The 23428-nt window shown below is 53.4% G+C and overlaps 1 long non-coding RNA gene across 1 annotated transcript; it reads left to right on the forward strand.

Annotated features, from left to right (window-relative positions):
- Positions 1-219: 219 nt before the first annotated feature.
- Positions 220-1138, forward strand: LOC135299905 (uncharacterized). The gene is made up of 3 exons (XR_010361743.1): positions 220-325; positions 436-625; positions 900-1138. It is a non-coding gene; the product is annotated as an uncharacterized LOC135299905 (long non-coding RNA).
- The last annotated feature ends 22290 nt before the right edge of the window (positions 1139-23428 follow it).

Here is a 23428-nt window from a genome sequence, read left to right on the forward strand (position 1 = left end):
GCTGCTCAGCTTGCAACCAGATGATCTTTAGGGTCCCTTCCAAGCCAAACCATTCAAGGATTTCATCATTCCACCATGCCCACCTCCCAGTGTGGAGCGGCCCTGAAACTTCTGTGACATCACAGCTCCCACAGTGTTCCAGGTGGAACGTCCAGCACCTGGAAACCACCACAGCAGACACTCTGCCTGCTGCCAGCGCTCAGTTGGCGCTTGCTCTGCGCTCTGCCCGTCAGCACTCAGCTGTTGCTGCTGCTGCCTGGCCTTTTCCTGCTGCCTGCTCTGGAGCACCAATCCCAGCAGGATGAGCACTGCTGCGCCAGTAGAGGTACTGTGCCATTTCAGGGAGGAGGCAGCGTGCTTGAGCAGGCTGCAGCCACGTGGCAATGGATGGTGTGGGACAGGAACCCCACTGTGACATTGTGCTGTCTCTTGCAGACTAACAGAGACACTGTGGTGGCGATGCAAGTGGACATGGTGCAGGATGAGGAAGAAAGGATGCAGGTGGATGTGGAAGAGCAGGTTGAAGAGATGGAAGTTGATGAGGAGGATGACATCGAGGAGATGGAAGTGGATGAGAAGGATGAGGAGGAGCCCATGGTCCTTGGATGAAGATGGAGCCCCACAAGTAAGACAGGCAGATGCTCCCCATGCCCTGCCCACAGACACAGTGGCTGCCCTGACGCCAGGCTGGGGCTGGGCTGGATGGCCCCGCTCAGGGACACGCTGCCCGCAGGGGGCCTGGATTGTGCTGCCACAAGCACCAGCCCTGGCCGGCCCTGCACTTGCCTGGGGCCACACCAGCCCTGCCAGTCCTGTCCCAGTTCCTGGGGCCCAGCTCCCAGCCCAGCTGGGCCCAGGGCTGGCAGCAGACTCCAGCTTTGCTTCTCTCTTCCTTCCAGGACTGCTGGAGATGATTGCCGTACATATTACACCTGTGTATATATGTTTGAATAGTTAGAAGATTTTTGTAAATATGTTCTTAGGTTAGTAGTTCTCTGTAAATATGTTTTGAAGATTGTTAGTCCATAGGATCCCATGTAAATAAATCCTGTAGATTGTTATTGTTGTTGTTGTTGTTATAAGGATTGTTGTAATGAAAGGTGTTCTGTAAATCCTAGAGTTTGGCAATCTTTGGCAAATAAATACGGCTTCTTTTTAAAACCTCATTTCTCTTTGTCATTCCTTTGGGCACGGGCAGCGTTTGCACAGTTGGGATTTCCACTTGTTCCGGGATCCCGGGGCTGGAGCTCCCTGGGGCTGCTGCCACGGCCACCCCGCGGCTGGGGCTCCCTGTGCACAGGGGGTCCCACTGACACCACTGCTGCCGCTGGCCACTGCTGCTGCTGCTCCTGGGCTGGGGCACAGCCGCGTCCCCAAGAGCTGAGCTCTCACCAGCACAGAGGGGGCTCTCACTGCACTGGCCCCTGCAGCCATGCCACCAAAGCAAGGCAGGAAACTTTCAGCCACCCTTCCTGCTGCAGCCACAGCCACTCCTGGCTCCAGAGCCGCCATCAGCCCACAGGGATGCAAAATCCACCTGCCCGCTCTCAAGGCCTTGACAGCCTTGGCAACTGTGGCACCTGCATCTGGGCTGCTGCAGGGGCTGATGTTTAAGGCTTGCAGCCTCCAAAGGCTCCGGGCTCTGCTTCCCACCCTGCCCTGCACTGCCCTGGGCCCGCATTGCTCAAGAGACAAAAGCCAAGCCAGGGGATCCTCACCCTGCCCAAATTGCTGAATTGACTGCAGTCCTTAGGATCTTCTCCACTTTCAGAGAACCTATTCGTTTGATCACTGATTCAGCAGATGTCTATGGCCTAGTGCAGCGGGCTGAAAATTCCATTTTCAAAGACATTTCTAACCCCAACTAGAGCATTTGCTTTCCCCTTTCATTTCTCTTTTGTCCCACAGACAACACCCACGCTATATCATGCACACAAGGCCTCATACCACCCTTCCTGGGTTCATAGTAGGCAATGTTAGAGCAGATGCCTCAGCAAGGGTTGTCCAATCTTCCCCACGGAATGTTTTTGAACAGGCTAGGATCCGCCACCACTTCCACCATCAAAACATTCCTGCACCGCTCAGCATCTTTAAAATTACCCAAGATCCATGGCAAACACCTGCCCAAATTGTCAGCAACGTGCCTTTGCTTCTGTCAGAGCTGCACTCAATCCAAGAGGACTAAAGACTCTCCAGATCGGGCAATCTCACATCACACACCAAGCCCCTTTTGGGAGACTAAAATACATCCCCGTCTCAATCCACACTGACAACGCTGCAGTTTTCGCCTTTGCCCATGCTGGTGAGAAATCAAAAGATGCTATAAAACGTTCCTTTTTAGCCTTTTCCACCTTCCCTGTTCCACAGGAAATTAAAACTGATCATGGTCCTGCTAATACCTCCCACTGATTCCAACCATTTTCTGACCAGTGGGCTACAAAACATGTCACAGCCATACCACACTCTGCCACAGGACAGTCCATAGTCCAGAGGGCCCACTCTTCCATCCAAAGGATCCTTGATCAACAGAGACAGGGAGTCCACATATTATCTCCCATTGAGAGCCTGGCCAAGGCCCTTGATGTGCTCAACTTTTTCAACACCTCATTTATGGAGCCAACTCCCCCAGTCATCAGGCATTTTGCATTTCATGTCACTGCAGGCCAGTGAAAAGAAAAGCCACCTGTCTTGATCAAAGACCCTGAATCCAAACAAATTATGGGCCCTTTCCCATTCATTACTTGGGGGAGAGGATATGCTTGTGTCTCTACAGCAGCACGCCCAAGATGGATCCCAGCAAAAAACATCAAACCCTTCTGCCAATGGCCAGGCAAACACCAGGGCCACCTTCAGAAGAACAGAATGAAAGCCTAAGAGAGACAGCAGCAGCCTGGAAAAGAAGAAGAAGAAGGACAGAAGAAGATCTCCTAAGCAGTGTGGACCACACAGACCAACACCAAGAGAGCTCAGACACCACTATCCGGGATATATCGCTTAACATTTCTAAAAACTGTATTCTAGCCTTGATATTGGATTCTTCTAATAAGCTGACTTCAAACCCTTGCCTTACAGAAGAGAAAGTTTAGTGGGACCAGAATTTCAGTTTCACATTGCAATCTCCCTATCTCTTTACTTTCAGGCCACCCAAGCCTCCACCCACTACTAAATTAGCTAAAGTCAAAGGATGCTGTCTTTTGTTGCCACTTCAGCAGGAAGCTGGATGCTCCTCACTATGCCGCATGCCTTCGCATGGGTGGTTCCACAGCCAAGCCACAATTTCTTGCCCATGGCCACGCTTGTCAACCTCTTCTCACATAAGGACTCAGTATACCAGAGCGTCCAGCTGCTCAGATCAAATCAACAAGATCCAGACGAAAGACAACAACGACTGGCTCACTGGACTTTTGAAAGACTGGGGCACGAAAGGCTGGCTTTCACCTTTAGTTAAGACTGTTTTGTGGGCTTTGTTTCTGGTATTCATTGTCTTGGTTATTCTATCCAGTTTTGCTCAACGCATGCAGAAGTCCATGGCAGAAGCCTTCATTCCTGAAAACAAAAAGGGGGCAGTTGTGGAGACCCAGGGGCCTGCCATTGAACTGTAATACCTTAGGGCAAAGGGGACCAAGGTGAAACAGAGAAACCCCTCTGAATGCAAGGCTCTCACCCATGGCCACTTGCAGCCTCTTGCAATCTGCAGGTTTTGTTGCTATCACCCACTTCAACTGCCATTTTTTCCTTATATCTACTCTCCAGAGAATGTTCTCCTCTCTCTTCTCCCCTGCTGGTCCTGGCTTCACCCCTTCTCCCCCCCGAATGAAACCCTCAGACCCCAGCCTCATTTTCTCTCTGGCCCTGGACCCTCTTCATGGCAATGCACAGCGTTTGGGGTTCCACACAAAGACCCATCTCTGGCCTCATTCATCAGCACTTGAAGCAAGTGTGCTCCGGCCTCTGGGAGTGCAGCTCGCTCACACGGGCTCACTGTGGACACGCCGCAATCACACAGTCATTGAGTGCACCAGAGAACCTGGCCTCTAATAAAAGGCATGAATCCCGCAGCCCACCCAACCCAATGCCTTGCATGTCTCTACTTTTTCCTTCTTCTCTCATCTCTCATGTCACTTTCCCCATTTCCTCTCTCTGCCAGCTTGGCTTCTCTCTCTCCTGGCTGCAGCTTCAGCCACATGTGTGACACTGCAGGAACAGCCTGACCCACAGGGAAGTGGGAGAGGACTCTTTGTCAGCAACTGAAGTGACAGAACAAGGGGGAATGGGATGAAACTGCAAGAGCTGGAATCCATTCCATGATGGCAAGAAGTTCTTTCCTGTCAGGGTGCTTGTCCCTGACACAGGGACCAGCGCAGAGAGCCTGTGCATACCCCATGCCCACCAACATCCAAGGCCAGCTTGGACAGGGGCCGCAGCAACCTGCTGTGCTGGGAGGCTGCTCAGCTTGGAACCAGATGATCTTTAGGGTCCCTTCCAAGCCAAACCATTCAAGGATTTCATCATTCCACCATGCCCACCTCCCAGTGTGGAGCGGCCCTGAAACTTCTGTGACATCACAGCTCCCACAGTGTTCCAGGTGGAACGTCCAGCACCTGGAAACCACCACAGCAGACACTCTGCCTGCTGCCAGCGCTCAGTTGGCGCTCGCTCTGCGCTCTGCCCGTCAGCACTCAGCTGTTGCTGCTGCTGCCTGGCCTTTTCCTGCTGCCTGCTCTGGAGCACCAACCCCAGCAGGATGAGCACTGCTGCGCCAGTGGAGGTACTGTGCCATTCCAGGGAGGGGGCAGCCTGCTTGAGCAGGATGCAGCCATGTAGGAATGGATGGTGTGGGACAGGAACCCCACTGTGACATTGTGCTGTCTCTTGCAGACTAACAGAGACACTGTGGAGGAGATGCAAGTGGACATGGTGCAGGATGAGGAAGAAAGGATGCAGGTGGATGTGGAAGAGCAGGTTGAAGAGATGGAAGTTGATGAGGAGGATGACATCGAGGAGATGGAAGTGGATGAGAAGGATGAGGAGGAGCCCATGGTCCTTGGATGAAGATGGAGCCCCACAAGTAAGACAGGCAGATGCTCCCCATGCCATGCCCACAGACACAGTGGCTGCCCTGACGCCAGGCTGGGGCTGGGCTGGATGGCCCCGCTCAGGGACACGCTGCCCGCAGGGGGCCTGGATTGTGCTGCCACAAGCACCAGCCCTGGCCGGCCCTGCACTTGCCTGGGGCCACACCAGCCCTGCCAGTCCTGTCCCAGTTCCTGGGGCCCAGCTCCCAGCCCAGCTGGGCCCAGGGCTGGCAGCAGACTCCAGCTTTGCTTCTCTCTTCCTTCCAGGACTGCTGGAGATGATGGCCGTACGTATTACGCCTGTGTATATATGTTTGAAAAGTTAGGATATTTTTGTAAATATGTTCTTAGGTTAATAGTTCTCTGTAAATATGTTTTGAAGATTGTTAGTCCATAGGATCCCAGGTAAATAAATCCTGTAGATTGTTATTGTTGTTGTTGTTGTTATAAGGATTGTTGTAATGAAAGGTGTTCTGTAAATCCTAGAGTTTGGCAATCTTTGGCAAATAAATACGGCTTCTTTTTAAAACCTCACTTCTCTTTGTCATTCCTTTGGGCACGGGCAGCGTTTGCACAGTTGGGATTTCCACTTGTTCCGGGATCCCGGGGCTGGAGCTCCCTGGGGCTGCTGCCACGGCCACCCCGCGCCTGGGGGTCCCTGTGCACAGGGGGTCCCACTGACACCACTGCTGCCGCTGGCCACTGCTGCTGCTGCTCCTGGGCTGGGGCACAGCCGCGTCCCCAAGAGCTGAGCTCTCACCAGCACAGAGGGGGCTCTCACTGCACTGGCCCCTGCAGCCATGCCACCAAAGCAAGGCAGGAAACTTTCAGCCACCCTTCCTGCTGCAGCCACAGCCACTCCTGGCTCCAGAGCCGCCATCAGCCCACAGGGATGCAAAATCCACCTGCCCGCTCTCAAGGCCTTGACAGCCTTGGCAACTGTGGCACCTGCATCTGGGCTGCTGCAGGGGCTGATGTTTAAGGCTTGCAGCCTCCAAAGGCTCCGGGCTCTGCTTCCCACCCTGCTCTGCACTGCCGTGGCTCCGCATTGCTCAAGAGACAAAAGCCAAGCCAGGGGATCCTCACCCTGCCCAAATTGCTGAATTGACTGCAGTCCTTAGGATCTTCTCCACTTTCAGAGAACCTATTCGTTTGATCACTGATTCGGCAGATGTCTATGGCCTAGTGCAGCGGGCTGAAAATTCCATTTTCAAAGACATTTCTAACCCCAACTAGAGCATTTGCTTTCCCCTTTCATTTCTCTTTTGTCCCACAGACAACACCCACGCTATATCATGCACACAAGGCCTCATACCACCCTTCCTGGGTTCATAGTAGGCAATGTTAGAGCAGATGCCTCAGCAAGGGTTGTCCAATCTTCCCCACGGAATGTTTTTGAACAGGCTAGGATCCGCCACCACTTCCACCATCAAAACATTCCTGCACCGCTCAGCATCTTTAAAATTACCCAAGATCCATGGCAAACACCTGCCCAAATTGTCAGCAACGTGCCTTTGCTTCTGTCAGAGCTGCACTCAATCCAAGAGGACTAAAGACTCTCCAGATCGGGCAATCTCACATCACACACCAAGCCCCTTTTGGGAGACTAAAATACATCCCCGTCTCTATCCACACCGACAACGCTGCAGTTTTCGCCTTTGCCCATGCTGGTGAGAAATCAAAAGATGCTATAAAACGTTCCTTTTTAGCCTTTTCCACCTTCCCTGTTCCACAGGAAATTAAAACTGATCATGGTCCTGCTAATACCTCCCACTGATTCCAACCGTTTTCTGACCAGTGGGCTACAAAACATGTCACAGCCATACCACACTCTGCCACAGGACAGTCCATAGTCCAGAGGGCCCACTCTTCCATCCAAAGGATCCTTGATCAACAGAGACAGGGAGTCCACATATTATCTCCCATTGAGAGCCTGGCCAAGGCCCTTGATGTGCTCAACTTTTTCAACACCTCATTTATGGAGCCAACTCCCCCAGTCATCAGGCATTTTGCATTTCATGTCACTGCAGGCCAGTGAAAAGAAAAGCCACCTGTCTTGATCAAAGACCCTGAATCCAAACAAATTATGGGCCCTTTCCCATTCATTACTTGGGGGAGAGGATATGCTTGTGTCTCTACAGCAGCACGCCCAAGATGGATCCCAGCAAAAAACATCAAACCCTTCTGCCAATGGCCAGGCAAACACCAGGGCCACCTTCAGAAGAACAGAATGAAAGCCTAAGAGAGACAGCAGCAGCCTGGAAAAGAAGAAGAAGAAGGACAGAAGAAGATCTCCTAAGCAGTGTGGACCACACAGACCAACACCAAGAGAGCTCAGACACCACTATCCGGGATATATCGCTTAACATTTCTAAAAACTGTATTCTAGCCTTGATATTGGATTCTTCTAATAAGCTGACTTCAAACCCTTGCCTTACAGAAGAGAAAGTTTAGTGGGACCAGAATTTCAGTTTCACATTGCAATCTCCCTATCTCTTTACTTTCAGGCCACCCAAGCCTCCACCCACTACTAAATTAGCTAAAGTCAAAGGATGCTGTCTTTTGTTGCCACTTCAGCAGGAAGCTGGATGCTCCTCACTATGCCGCATGCCTTCGCATGGGTGGTTCCACAGCCAAGCCACAATTTCTTGCCCATGGCCACGCTTGTCAACCTCTTCTCACATAAGGACTCAGTATACCAGAGCGTCCAGCTGCTCAGATCAAATCAACAAGATCCAGACGAAAGACAACAACGACTGGCTCACTGGACTTTTGAAAGACTGGGGCACGAAAGGCTGGCTTTCACCTTTAGTTAAGACTGTTTTGTGGGCTTTGTTTCTGGTATTCATTGTCTTGGTTATTCTATCCAGTTTTGCTCAACGCATGCAGAAGTCCATGGCAGAAGCCTTCATTCCTGAAAACAAAAAGGGGGCAGTTGTGGAGACCCAGGGGCCTGCCATTGAACTGTAATACCTTAGGGCAAAGGGGACCAAGGTGAAACAGAGAAACCCCTCTGAATGCAAGGCTCTCACCCATGGCCACTTGCAGCCTCTTGCAATCTGCAGGTTTTGTTGCTATCACCCACTTCAACTGCCATTTTTTCCTTATATCTACTCTCCAGAGAATGTTCTCCTCTCTCTTCTCCCCTGCTGGTCCTGGCTTCACCCCTTCTCCCCCCCGAATGAAACCCTCAGACCCCAGCCTCATTTTCTCTCTGGCCCTGGACCCTCTTCATGGCAATGCACAGCGTTTGGGGTTCCACACAAAGACCCATCTCTGGCCTCATTCATCAGCACTTGAAGCAAGTGTGCTCCGGCCTCTGGGAGTGCAGCTCGCTCACACGGGCTCACTGTGGACACGCCGCAATCACACAGTCATTGAGTGCACCAGAGAACCTGGCCTCTAATAAAAGGCATGAATCCCGCAGCCCACCCAACCCAATGCCTTGCATGTCTCTACTTTTTCCTTCTTCTCTCATCTCTCATGTCACTTTCCCCATTTCCTCTCTCTGCCAGCTTGGCTTCTCTCTCTCCTGGCTGCAGCTTCAGCCACATGTGTGACACTGCAGGAACAGCCTGACCCACAGGGAAGTGGGAGAGGACTCTTTGTCAGCAACTGAAGTGACAGAACAAGGGGGAATGGGATGAAACTGCAAGAGCTGGAATCCATTCCATGATGGCAAGAAGTTCTTTCCTGTCAGGGTGCTTGTCCCTGACACAGGGACCAGCGCAGAGAGCCTGTGCATACCCCATGCCCACCAACATCCAAGGCCAGCTTGGACAGGGGCCGCAGCAACCTGCTGTGCTGGGAGGCTGCTCAGCTTGGAACCAGATGATCTTTAGGGTCCCTTCCAAGCCAAACCATTCAAGGATTTCATCATTCCACCATGCCCACCTCCCAGTGTGGAGCGGCCCTGAAACTTCTGTGACATCACAGCTCCCACAGTGTTCCAGGTGGAACGTCCAGCACCTGGAAACCACCACAGCAGACACTCTGCCTGCTGCCAGCGCTCAGTTGGCGCTCGCTCTGCGCTCTGCCCGTCAGCACTCAGCTGTTGCTGCTGCTGCCTGGCCTTTTCCTGCTGCCTGCTCTGGAGCACCAACCCCAGCAGGATGAGCACTGCTGCGCCAGTGGAGGTACTGTGCCATTCCAGGGAGGGGGCAGCCTGCTTGAGCAGGATGCAGCCATGTAGGAATGGATGGTGTGGGACAGGAACCCCACTCTGACATTGTGCTGTCTCTTGCAGACTAACAGAGACACTGTGGAGGAGATGCAAGTGGACATGGTGCAGGATGAGGAAGAAAGGATGCAGGTGGATGTGGAAGAGCAGGTTGAAGAGATGGAAGTTGATGAGGAGGATGACATCGAGGAGATGGAAGTGGATGAGAAGGATGAGGAGGAGCCCATGGTCCTTGGATGAAGATGGAGCCCCACAAGTAAGACAGGCAGATGCTCCCCATGCCATGCCCACAGACACAGTGGCTGCCCTGACGCCAGGCTGGGGCTGGGCTGGATGGCCCCGCTCAGGGACACGCTGCCCGCAGGGGGCCTGGATTGTGCTGCCACAAGCACCAGCCCTGGCCGGCCCTGCACTTGCCTGGGGCCACACCAGCCCTGCCAGTCCTGTCCCAGTTCCTGGGGCCCAGCTCCCAGCCCAGCTGGGCCCAGGGCTGGCAGCAGACTCCAGCTTTGCTTCTCTCTTCCTTCCAGGACTGCTGGAGATGATGGCCGTACGTATTACGCCTGTGTATATATGTTTGAAAAGTTAGGATATTTTTGTAAATATGTTCTTAGGTTAATAGTTCTCTGTAAATATGTTTTGAAGATTGTTAGTCCATAGGATCCCAGGTAAATAAATCCTGTAGATTGTTATTGTTGTTGTTGTTGTTATAAGGATTGTTGTAATGAAAGGTGTTCTGTAAATCCTAGAGTTTGGCAATCTTTGGCAAATAAATACGGCTTCTTTTTAAAACCTCACTTCTCTTTGTCATTCCTTTGGGCACGGGCAGCGTTTGCACAGTTGGGATTTCCACTTGTTCCGGGATCCCGGGGCTGGAGCTCCCTGGGGCTGCTGCCACGGCCACCCCGCGCCTGGGGGTCCCTGTGCACAGGGGGTCCCACTGACACCACTGCTGCCGCTGGCCACTGCTGCTGCTGCTCCTGGGCTGGGGCACAGCCGCGTCCCCAAGAGCTGAGCTCTCACCAGCACAGAGGGGGCTCTCACTGCACTGGCCCCTGCAGCCATGCCACCAAAGCAAGGCAGGAAACTTTCAGCCACCCTTCCTGCTGCAGCCACAGCCACTCCTGGCTCCAGAGCCGCCATCAGCCCACAGGGATGCAAAATCCACCTGCCCGCTCTCAAGGCCTTGACAGCCTTGGCAACTGTGGCACCTGCATCTGGGCTGCTGCAGGGGCTGATGTTTAAGGCTTGCAGCCTCCAAAGGCTCCGGGCTCTGCTTCCCACCCTGCTCTGCACTGCCGTGGCTCCGCATTGCTCAAGAGACAAAAGCCAAGCCAGGGGATCCTCACCCTGCCCAAATTGCTGAATTGACTGCAGTCCTTAGGATCTTCTCCACTTTCAGAGAACCTATTCGTTTGATCACTGATTCGGCAGATGTCTATGGCCTAGTGCAGCGGGCTGAAAATTCCATTTTCAAAGACATTTCTAACCCCAACTAGAGCATTTGCTTTCCCCTTTCATTTCTCTTTTGTCCCACAGACAACACCCACGCTATATCATGCACACAAGGCCTCATACCACCCTTCCTGGGTTCATAGTAGGCAATGTTAGAGCAGATGCCTCAGCAAGGGTTGTCCAATCTTCCCCACGGAATGTTTTTGAACAGGCTAGGATCCGCCACCACTTCCACCATCAAAACATTCCTGCACCGCTCAGCATCTTTAAAATTACCCAAGATCCATGGCAAACACCTGCCCAAATTGTCAGCAACGTGCCTTTGCTTCTGTCAGAACTGCACTCAATCCAAGAGGACTAAAGACTCTCCAGATCGGGCAATCTCACATCACACACCAAGCCCCTTTTGGGAGACTAAAATACATCCCCGTCTCTATCCACACCGACAACGCTGCAGTTTTCGCCTTTGCCCATGCTGGTGAGAAATCAAAAGATGCTATAAAACGTTCCTTTTTAGCCTTTTCCACCTTCCCTGTTCCACAGGAAATTAAAACTGATCATGGTCCTGCTAATACCTCCCACTGATTCCAACCGTTTTCTGACCAGTGGGCTACAAAACATGTCACAGCCATACCACACTCTGCCACAGGACAGTCCATAGTCCAGAGGGCCCACTCTTCCATCCAAAGGATCCTTGATCAACAGAGACAGGGAGTCCACATATTATCTCCCATTGAGAGCCTGGCCAAGGCCCTTGATGTGCTCAACTTTTTCAACACCTCATTTATGGAGCCAACTCCCCCAGTCATCAGGCATTTTGCATTTCATGTCACTGCAGGCCAGTGAAAAGAAAAGCCACCTGTCTTGATCAAAGACCCTGAATCCAAACAAATTATGGGCCCTTTCCCATTCATTACTTGGGGGAGAGGATATGCTTGTGTCTCTACAGCAGCACGCCCAAGATGGATCCCAGCAAAAAACATCAAACCCTTCTGCCAATGGCCAGGCAAACACCAGGGCCACCTTCAGAAGAACAGAATGAAAGCCTAAGAGAGACAGCAGCAGCCTGGAAAAGAAGAAGAAGAAGGACAGAAGAAGATCTCCTAAGCAGTGTGGACCACACAGACCAACACCAAGAGAGCTCAGACACCACTATCCGGGATATATCGCTTAACATTTCTAAAAACTGTATTCTAGCCTTGATATTGGATTCTTCTAATAAGCTGACTTCAAACCCTTGCCTTACAGAAGAGAAAGTTTAGTGGGACCAGAATTTAAGTTTCACATTGCAATCTCCCTATCTCTTTACTTTCAGGCCACCCAAGCCTCCACCCACTACTAAATTAGCTAAAGTCAAAGGATGCTGTCTTTTGTTGCCACTTCAGCAGGAAGCTGGATGCTCCTCACTATGCCGCATGCCTTCGCATGGGTGGTTCCACAGCCAAGCCACAATTTCTTGCCCATGGCCACGCTTGTCAACCTCTTCTCACATAAGGACTCAGTATACCAGAGCGTCCAGCTGCTCAGATCAAATCAACAAGATCCAGACGAAAGACAACAACGACTGGCTCACTGGACTTTTGAAAGACTGGGGCACGAAAGGCTGGCTTTCACCTTTAGTTAAGACTGTTTTGTGGGCTTTGTTTCTGGTATTCATTGTCTTGGTTATTCTATCCAGTTTTGCTCAACGCATGCAGAAGTCCATGGCAGAAGCCTTCATTCCTGAAAACAAAAAGGGGGCAGTTGTGGAGACCCAGGGGCCTCTCATTGCAACTGTAATACCTTAGGGCAAAGGGGACCAAGGTGAAACAGAGAAACCCTTCTGAATGCAAGGCTCTCACCCATGGCCACTTGCAGCCTCTTGCAATCTGCAGGTTTTGTTGCTATCACCCACTTCAACTGCCATTTTTTCCTTATATCTACTCTCCAGAGAATGTTCTCCTCTCTCTTCTCCCCTGCTGGTCCTGGCTTCACCCCTTCTCCCCCCCAAATGAAACCCTCAGACCCCAGCCTCATTTTCTCTCTGGCCCTGGACCCTCTTCATGGCAATGCACAGCGTTTGGGGTTCCACACAAAGACCCATCTCTGGCCTCATTCATCAGCACTTGAAGCAAGTGTGCTCCGGCCTCTGGGAGTGCAGCTCGCTCACACGGGCTCACTGTGGACACGCCGCAATCACACAGTCATTGAGTGCACCAGAGAACCTGGCCTCTAATAAAAGGCAGGAATCCCGCAGCCCACCCAACCCAATGCCTTGCATGTCTCTACTTTTTCCTTCTCCTCTCATCTCTCATGTCACTTTCCCCATTTCCTCTCTCTGCCAGCTTGGCTTCTCTCTCTCCTGGCTGCAGCTTCAGCCACATGTGTGACACTGCAGGAACAGCCTGACCCACAGGGAAGTGGGAGAGGACTCTTTGTCAGCAACTGAAGTGACAGAACAAGGGGGAATGGGATGAAACTGCAAGAGCTGGAATCCATTCCATGATGGCAAGAAGTTCTTTCCTGTCAGGGTGCTTGTCCCTGACACAGGGACCAGCGCAGAGAGGCTGTGCATACCCCATGCCCACCAACATCCAAGGCCAGCTTGGACAGGGGCCGCAGCAACCTGCTGTGCTGGGAGGCTGCTCAGCTTGGAACCAGATGATCTTTAGGGTCCCTTCCAAGCCAAACCATTCAAGGATTTCATCATTCCACCATGCCCACCTCCCAGTGTGGAGCGGCCCTGAAACTTCTGTGACATCACAGCTCCCACAGTGTTCCAGGTGGAACGTCCAGCACCTGGAAACCACCACAGCAGACACTCTGCCTGCTGCCAGCGCTCAGTTGGCGCTCGCTCTGCGCTCTGCCCGGCAGCACTCAGCTGTTGCTGCTGCTGCCTGGGCTTTTCCTGCTGCCTGCTCTGGAGCACCAACCCCAGCAGGATGAGCACTGCTGCGCCAGTCGAGGTACTGTGCCATTCCAGGGAGGAGGCAGCCTGCTTGAGCAGGCTGCAGCCATGTGGGAATGGATGGTGTGGGACAGGAACCCCACTGTGACATTGTGCTGTCTCTTGCAGACTAACAGAGACACTGTGGTGGCGATGGAAGTGGACATGGTGCTGAATGAGGAAGAGATGATGGAGGTGGACGTGGAAGACCAGGTTGAGGAGATGGAAGTTGATGAGGAGGATGACATCGAGGCGATGGAAGTGGATGAGAAGGATGAGGAGGAGCCCATGGTCCTTGGATGAAGATGGAGCCCCACAAGTAAGACAGGCAGATGCTCCCCATGCCCTGCCCACAGACACAGTGGCTGCCCTGGCGCCAGGCTGGGGCTGGGCTGGATGGCCCCGCTCAGGGACACGCTGCCCGCAGGGGGCCTGGATTGTGCTGCCACAAGCACCAGCCCTGGCCTGCCCTGCACTTGCCTGGGGCCACACCAGCCCTGCCAGCCCTGTCCCAGCTCTTGGGGCCCAGCTGGGCCCAGTGCTGGCAGCTGACTCCAGCTTTGCTTTTTTCTTCCTTCCAGGACTGATGCAGATGATGGCTGTAGATATTACGGCGGTGTATATATGTTTGAAAAGTTAGGATATTTTTGTAAATATGTTCTTAGGTTAGTAGTTCTTTGTAAATATGTTTTGAAGATTGTTACTCCATAGGATCCCATGGAAATATGTACAGTAGATTGTTGTTGTTGTTGTTATGAGGATTGTTGTAATGAAATGTGTTCTGTAAATCCTCGTGTTTGCCGATGTTCAGCAAATAAATAATGATTCTTTATAAAACTTCACTTCTCTTTCTCATTCCTTTGGGCACTGTCAGAACCCCGGACCTCCCCCTGACCATCCTAAATGATTCCAGCCCCAGCCAGGGGGCTTTAAATCCCTGGCAGGGGGTTCAGAGACCCTGGCATGTAGCCAAAGACCCCTGGGCCTTTGAATTTAACCCATAAAGCATGTTACCACCTTTATGTCAAGAATTAAAAGTCACAACAATTTAGATAGTCTAGTAATAGTAATCACAAAGTGAACGGAAAACATTTAGAGCACTGTACACAGAGGTTTTGAACCTTGTACGAAAGAGTTTGGTATTATCTACATAGATAGAAAAATTTGGGTGTACCCAGTCCTTCCTCTTTCTTCTCGCTAGCATCCATATGAAAGACGATATTACCATTCACATATTGGTTTCAAGTAGAAAGTCACTATCTAACTTAAGTAATAGGTATTAAAACATTCTTGTAAACATAGTATAGTCAGGTTTTAATATAAAAGATAACACCAACCCAAGAGGCAAAAAGAGTACCTTAAGCTGACCTGCTGAACAAACCTCAGCAGGCCAGCAAAAAAATGTTTTAGACAAAATATAAAAATCAACCTTAAGAGAGTGAAGCACATACTTCTCAACTCTTCCTTCGACAGCTAAGTTAGAGAAAAAGAGACTTCTAACGTACCTCGAAATCCCCTCAACCAAAGAAAACCCAAGAGGCACAGGCAGCGTTTGCACAGTTGGGATTTCCACTTGTTCCGGGATCCCGGGGCTGGAGCTCCCTGGGGCTGCTGCCACGGCCACCCCGCGGCTGGGGCTCCCTGTGCACAGGGGGTCCCACTGACACCACTGCTGCCGCTGGCCACTGCTGCTGCTCCTGGGCTGGGGCACAGCCGCGTCCCCAAGAGCTGAGCTCTCACCAGCACAGAGGGGGCTCTCACTGCACTGGCCCCTGCAGCCATGCCACCAAAGCAAGGCAGGAAACTTTCAGCCACCCTTCCTGCTGCAGCCACAGCCACTCCTGGCTCCAGAGCCGCCATCAGCCCACAGGGATGCAAAATCCACCTGCCCGCTCTCAAGGCCTTGACAGCCTTGGCAGCTGTGGCACCTGCATCTGGGCTGCTGCAGGGGCTGATGTTTAAGCCTTGCAGCCTCCAAAGGCTCCGGGCTCTGCTTCCCACCCTGCTCTGCACTGCCCTGGGCCCGCATTGCTCAAGAGACAAAAGCCAAGCCAGGGGATCCTCACCCTGCCCAAATTGCTGAATTGACTGCAGTCCTTAGGACCTTCTCCACTTTCAAAGAACCTCTTCCTTTGATCACTGATTCGGCACATGTCTATGACCTAGTGCAGCGGGCCGAAAATTCCATTTTCAAAGACATTTCTAACCCCAACTAGAGCATTTGCTTTCCCCTTTCATTTCTCTTCTGTCCCACAGACAACACCCACGCTATATCATGCACACAAGGTCTCATACCACCCTTCCTGCATTTATAGTAGGCAATGCTAGAGCAGATGCCTCAGCAATGCTTCTCCAAACCTCCCTACGGAATCTTTCTGACCAGGCTAGGATCCGCCACCACTTCTACCATCAAAACATTCCTGCACCGCTCAGCATCTTTAAAATTACCCAAGATCGGGCAAGATTCATGGCAGCCACCTGCCCAAATTGTCAGCAACGTGCCTTTGCTTCTGTCAGAGCTGCACTCAATCCAAGAGGACTAAAGACTCTCCAGATCGGGCAATCACACATCACACACCAAGCCCCTTTTGGGAGACTAAAATACATCCCCGTCTCAATCCACACCGACAACGCTGCGGTTTCTGCCCCTGCCCATGCTGCTGAAAAATCAAAAGATGCTATAAAACGTTACTTTTTAGCCTTTTCCACCTCCCCTGTTCCACAGGAAATTAAAACTGATCATGGTCCTGCTTATACCTCCCACTGATTCCAACCATTTTCTGACCAGTGGGCTACAAAACATGTCACAGCCATACCACACTCTGCCACAGGACAGTCCATCGTCCAGAGGGCCCACTCTTCCATCCAAAGGATCCTTGATCAACAGAGACAGGGAGTCCACATAGTATCTCCCATTGAGAGCCTGGCCAAGGCCCTTGATGTGCTCAACTTTTTGAACAACTCCCCCAGTCATCAGGCATTTTATATTTAATTGGCAGCCCAATAAAAAGAAAAGCCACCTGTCTTGATCAAAGACCCTGAATCCAAAGAAATTATGGGCCCTTTCCCATTCATTACTTGGGAGGGAGGATATGCTTGTGTCTCTACAGCAGCAGGCCCAAGACGCATCCCAGCAAAAAACATAAAACTCTTCTGCCAATGGCCAGGCAAACACCACAGCCACCATCAGAAAAACAGAACAAAAGCCTAAGAGAGACAGCAGCAGCCTGCAAAAGAAGAAGAAGGACAGAAGAAGATCTCCTAAGCAGTGTGGACCACACACACCAACACTAAGAGAGCTCAGACACCACTAACTGCGATATCCCGCTTAACAATTGGAAAAACTGTATTCTAGCCTTGATATTTGATTCTTCTAATAAGCTGACTTCAAACCCTTGCCTTACAGAAGAGAAAGTTTAGTGGGACCAGAATTTCAGTTTCACATTGCAATCTCCCTATCTCTTTACTTTCAGGCCACCCAAGCCTCCACCCACTACTAAATTAGCTAAAGTCAAAGGATGCTGTCCTTTGTTGCCACTGCAGCAGGAAGCTGGATGCTCCTAACTATGCCGCATGCCTTCGCATGGGTGGTTCCACAGCCAAGCCACAATTTCTTGCCCATGGCCACGCATGTCAACCTCTTCTCACATAGGGACTCAGTATACCAGAGCGGCCAGCTGCTCACAGATCAAATCAATAAGATCCAGACAAAAGGCAACAACGACTGGCTCACTGGACTGTTGAAAGACTGGGGCATGAAAGGCTGGCTTTCATCTTTACGTCCAACAATATGAAGTCTAATAAGTCTAAGTGCCGTGTTCTGCATTTTGGCCACAAAAATCCCCTACAGCGTTACAGGCTGGGGACGGTGTGGCTGGATAGTGTTCAGGCAGAAAGGGACCTGGGGGTGCTGGTTGACAGCCGATTGGATATGAGCCAGCAATGTGCCTTGGTGGCCAAGAAGGCCAACGGCATCCTGGCCTGCATTAGGACTTGTGTGAGCAGCAGGAGCAGGGAGGTCATTCTCCCCCTGTACTCGGCACTGGTGAGGCCACATCTTGAGTACTGTGTCCAGTTCTGGGCCCCTCAATTTAGGAAGGATATTGAGATACTTGAGCGTGTCCAGAGGAGAGCAACGAGGCTGGTGAGGGGCTTGGAAAACAAGCCCTACGAGGAACATTTGAGGGAGCTGGGGTTGTTTAGCCTGGAGAAGAGGAGGCTTAGAGGTGACCTTATTGCTCTCTACAACTTCCTGAAGGGAGGTTGTAGACAGGTGGGGGTCGGTCTCTTCCACCGGGCAGCAACTGACAGAACAAGGGGACACAGTCTCAAGCTACGTCAGGGAAGGTATAGGTTAGATATTAGGAAAAAAATTTTCACTGAAAGAATAATAAAGCACTGGAACTGTCTTCCCAGGGAGGTGGTGGAATCACCATCACTGGATGTGTTTAAAAAAAGACTGGACATGCCACTTGGTGCTATAGTCTAGTTGAGATGTTAGGGCATAGGTTGGACTTGATGATCTTAGGGGTCTCTTCCAAACTCATGATTCTGTGATTCTGTGATTTAGTCAAGACTGTTTTGTGGGCTTTGTTTCTTGTATTCATTGTCTTGGTTATTCTATCCAGTTTTGCTCAACGCTTGCAAAAGTCCATGGCAGAAGCCTTCATTCTTGAAAACAAAAAGGGGGCACTTGTGGAGGCCCAGGGGCCTCTCATTGCAACTGTAATACCTTAGGGCAAAGGGGACCAAGGTGAAACAGAGAAACCCCTCTGAATGCAAGGCTCTCACCCATGGCCACTTGCAGCCTCTTGCAATCTGCAGGTTTTGTTGCTATCACCCACTTCAACTGCCATTTTTTCCTTATATCTACTCTCCAGAGAATGTTCTCCTCTCTCTTCTCCCCTGCTGGTCCTGGCTTCACCCCTTCTCCCCCCCGAATGAAACCCTCAGACCCCAGCCTCATTTTCTCTCTGGCCCTGGACCCTCTTCATGGCAATGCACAGCGTTTGGGGTTCCACACAAAGACCCATCTCTGGCCTCATTCATCAGCACTTGAAGCAAGTGTGCTCCGGCCTCTGGGAGTGCAGCTCGCTCACACGGGCTCACTGTGGACACGCCGCAATCACACAGTCATTGAGTGCACCAGAGAACCTGGCCTCTAATAAAAGGCAGGAATGCCACAAATCACCCAACCCAATGCCTTGCATGTCTCTACTTTTTCCTTCTCCTCTCATCTCTCATGTCACTTTCCCCATTTCCTCTCTCTGCCAGCTTGGCTTCTCTCTCTCCTGGCTGCAGCTTCAGCCACATGTGTGACACTGCAGGAACAGCCTGACCCACAGGGAAGTGGGAGAGGACTCTTTGTCAGCAACTGAAGTGACAGAACAAGGGGGAATGGGATGAAACTGCAAGAGCTGGAATCCATTCCATGATGGCAAGAAGTTCTTTCCTGTCAGGGTGCTTGTCCCTGACACAGGGACCAGCGCAGAGAGGCTGTGCATACCCCATGCCCACCAACATCCAAGGCCAGCTTGGACAGGGGCCGCAGCAACCTGCTGTGCTGGGAGGCTGCTCAGCTTGCAACCAGATGATCTTTAGGGTCCCTTCCAAGCCAAACCATTCAAGGATTTCATCATTCCACCACGCCCACCTCCCAGTGTGGAGCGGCCCTGAAACTTCTGTGACATCACAGCTCCCACAGTGTTCCAGGTGGAACGTCCAGCACCTGGAAACCACCACAGCAGACACTCTGCCTGCTGCCAGCGCTCAGCTGGCGCTCGCTCTGCGCTCTGCCCGGCAGCACTCAGCTGTTGCTGCTGCTGCCTGGGCTTTTCCTGCTGCCTGCTCTGGAGCACCAACCCCAGCAGGATGAGCACTGCTGCGCCAGTGGAGGTACAGTGCCATTCTAGGGAGGGGGCAGCCTGCTTGAGCAGGCTGCAGCCACGTGGCAATGGATGGTGTGGGACAGGAACCCCACTGTGAGATTGTGCTGTCTCTTGCAGACTAACAGAGACACTGTGGAGGAGATGGGAGTGGACATGGTGCTGAATGAGGAAGAAATGATGGAGGTGGACGTGGAAGAGCAGGTTGAGGACATGGAAGTAGATGTGGAGGATGACATCAAGGAGATGGAAGTGACACCAGGAGGAATTTCCCCAGGGAAATGCTGCTCTGGCCTTGGCAGGGGCTGCCCAGGGAGCTTTGCAGTGCCCATCCCTGCAGCTGTCCCAGGAAGGCCTGCAGGTGGCACTCAGGGCTCTGGGCTGGGGACAAGCTGGGCATCGAGCACTGCTGGGACTCCATGGTCTCACAGACCTTTCCCAACCTTAGTGATTCCATGAGTCTATGATTCTATGAAGACATGATTCAGAACAGAGTTAACTCAAATCTATCATACACAAATATTACAGAGGTCAAAATTCACGTGAATGAAATTTAAGATTATTCTTTAAGACTGAAAGAATTGTATGTCAATGTTGCATATAGGTAAAGCCCTATAAAAGAAGAGCCTTGTTACCCTTGTAAGATGATGCCTCGGGCCTCCTGCTTCGGCTAAGTACAGCTAACAGGCAGGGGTGAGGGGCTCCCATCAGGGCAGGGAGAGCCGAGCTCAGGATCCCAGGCATCCGAGCAGAAGGGGATTGGTGTCTCCTTTATTGAGGTGGGTGTTAATAAGGTCCCAGTTCAGTGGCTGTTGTCACCAGCAGAGGCTCACCCCACGGCAGAGGAAGCAGCTCTGGGCTGGGCTCCTGCAGCAGCAGTGGAATTCCTTTCCCCATGAGCAGTGGCTCCCACAGTGCTCCTCCAAAGCCAAGACAGGGCTAGGAGCTGCACCCAGCCCCTTCCCCCAGCCCAAATCCCACCGTAGCTCTGGCCCTCCTCCTGCTTCCCCAGGGAAAACTCCCAAAGAAACAGAGCTCTCCCTTTGTCTGAAGCACCCAGCAATCACCTGCCATTAGCAACTCACTGGCAAGAAATTCTACAGGTGAAAAGGAAGAACAGAAAAGAAAACCCTTCCCCAAACAAGGAGGTGGCCAGATGCTGAAGGAGCACACACACATCCCCAGCTGGTGAGAAACCCTCCCCCTGCCTCAAAGAGGAAGAGTCTGACGGTGCAGGAGTGAAACCCACAGACATTACAACCATCCAGGTTCCAGCTGAACTGCAAGGGCAGCCACAGCCAGCAGCAGTCGCCCCTGTAGAACCAAGGAGATCGAAGATGAAATCAGAGCACCCAAATGCTGTGGAGTCTGGCAAATCTGGGGCCATCTCAATACACCACCTTCACTGCAACCATTAATGCCCATACCAACCGAGACACAGTGGGCTCTGCCACCAACAAGCTTAGAAATAATGAGAGTGTGATCAATGGCCCCATGCAGGCCTGATGCAGTCTGTGCTGTGGTTAAGGACCTCAGAAAAGAATTTAAAGAGGAAATGAGGGAGATGAGGCAGGAGGTAAGATAAATGCAGCACTAGTGCAAGTCACAGGCCCCAAAGTCAGAGCCCAACGTCCCCCAGCTACTGTGAGAGTACATCCCACGAACTGACCTGTGCTTCTTCCTGAGTGACCATGGGGAAGGCATGGGAACGTGGGATGGGAAACCCACTTCTGTCTTAGCAGCACAAGGAGGGAAAACTCAACTCAAGGAAGGAAACACTAATCGAGGGAGTTCCAGTAAGGTGAAGGTAGCCTCCTGCCATGACCAAGCTGCTGGGTATGATCTGTCAGATCCCCTTAAAAGGTACCTCTAGTATGAACGCCCAGGAAAGAAAGAATAACCACGGCTAAAGGGGCCCTGCCTCTAGCCAGGGAGAGGCACGGGAAAACCAGGTCTTTTGGATGGTGTGGATCCAATGGCCTTTCCACATCTCCTTGGGAAAGGAAGGTGCCCACAGCACAGCTCGTACACCAGGATGCCCAGGGACCAGATGGTGGCTGGCTGGCCATGGGAGCAGCCAAAGAGGATCCACTCCGCTGGGCTGTACTCCGGCATTCCTATGGGACACGGGCGCAGCTCATCAGGCCCATGCTGCTCCCTCCCTCCCTCCCAGCCAGCTCCCGTTCCACAACAGCCAGCCCCTGCCCTGCCGAAAACTAACTGGGCTGCAGCTGGCTGAAGAAGGATTCTCCCTCCCTCCCTCCCTGTTCCCCCTCTGCCAGCAAAGGGGGGAACCTCCGCTGCCCGGCTGGGCCCGGCTTTGGGCTCACCTGACATCCGGGTGTAGAACGTGTCCTGGAGGATCGTGCCGCACCCGAAGTCGATGAGCTTCGCCTCGCCTGTGCCCAGGTCCACGAGGACGTTCTCGGCCTTGATGTCGCGGTGTAGACGCCGCGGCTGCTGCAGGGCCGCACGGCCTCCAGCACCGGGCGGAGCAGCCCCCGCGCCACGGGCTCCGTCAGGAAGCCCCGCTCCTCCAGCAAGTACCAGAGCTCCTGACTGCGCTCCGCACGCTCCATGACCAGCGCCAAGCCGTCGGGCACCTCGAACCAGCCCAGGAGCCGCACCACGCCGCGGAAGCCGGGCCGCCACACCTTCCACAGCAGCGCCAGCTCCAGGGCCACAAGGGCGCCCTTGTGCTGCGGGGGGACCGCGATGCCGACAGCGGGGCCGATGCTGCGCCGCGCCTTGGGCCCCCTGCCCGGCCCCGCCGCGGCTCGCCACTGCCCGGCCCGGCACGCTGCGCGGGCCCCGCTCTCTCCACGCTCGCTCCCCTCCGCCTGCCGCCCTGCCGGGCCTCGCCTCAGCCCCGCCCGGCTCGCCCCGCCGGCTCCTCCGCGGGCCCCGCTCCCTCACCGGCCGCGCCCACTCCCAGACGCGCTCCCGGCACGCTCGCTTGATGGCCGCCTGCGAGCCAAGGCCAGCGGCGGGCTCAGCTCGCCGCCCGCCGCCCCGCTCCGACCCGGCCCCGTCTCTTACCGGGTCCCGGAGTAAACGCTGCCGCAGCCGCCGCTGCCCAGCAGCGGCCCTCCCGGCAGAGCTGCTCTGGGCGAGGCTTCTCTGCCCGTGCGGGCGGCACCGCGCTCTCGCTCTTGTGCCCGGGGCAGCCGAGCGCCCGGCGCGCTGCTGCTTGCCGAGCCGCCCCGGGCTGCGGCGGCTCGGGGCCGGCGGCCGAGCTGGCGAGCGGCGGAGCTCGGAGCGGGGAAGCTGCCGGCAGCGCTGTCGGCGGCGGGCCGGGAGCCGGGCGGCAGCGGGGCGGCTGCGGGCGGAACCGTGGCAGGGGCTTCCTTCGGGGCCGGGGCCTCGGCCGGGGCCGGGCCAGAGCCCGCGCCAGGCGGAGCCGAAAGACCGTGCTGCTCCGCCGGCAGCAGAGCGAGCGGCACCTCCAGCGGCGCCACGGGCGGGACGGAGGGAGCCCGGCGGAGGCGGAAGCACGGCGGGCCGGGCAGCGGCGGGCACGGGGCGGCCCCGCCGAGGGGCGCCGTGCGGGACGCGGCGTGAGCCGGGCGGGAGAGGTGGGACACGGACGGGACGGGACGGGAGCAGAGCGAGTGTGAGAGCGAGAAGGGGATGGGGAGCCAGTGGAAAGTCGAACGGAAAACCCATCGAGAGAAGCGCTGCTGCTGCTTCTGTGCCCCGCGGAACGAAAGAGAGAAAGAAACAAATCACACCCCAAAGTCATTCCTATTAGAGAAATAACCAAAGAAAACAATGGAGCAATAAAGAAGAGTGCTGGCTTGTGGCTTCTTTCTTCTTTGGGTGAGACGAAGCATTTCATGGGGAAGAATTGCCTCTTCTGACAGTTTTGCCAGTGGACAGGAGTGCAGCATTGAATTTTGAAGTCGAA

The sequence above is a fragment of the Passer domesticus genome, chromosome 4 (assembly GCF_036417665.1).
Source record: "Passer domesticus isolate bPasDom1 chromosome 4, bPasDom1.hap1, whole genome shotgun sequence".
NCBI classification, from domain to species: Eukaryota; Metazoa; Chordata; class Aves; order Passeriformes; family Passeridae; genus Passer; species Passer domesticus.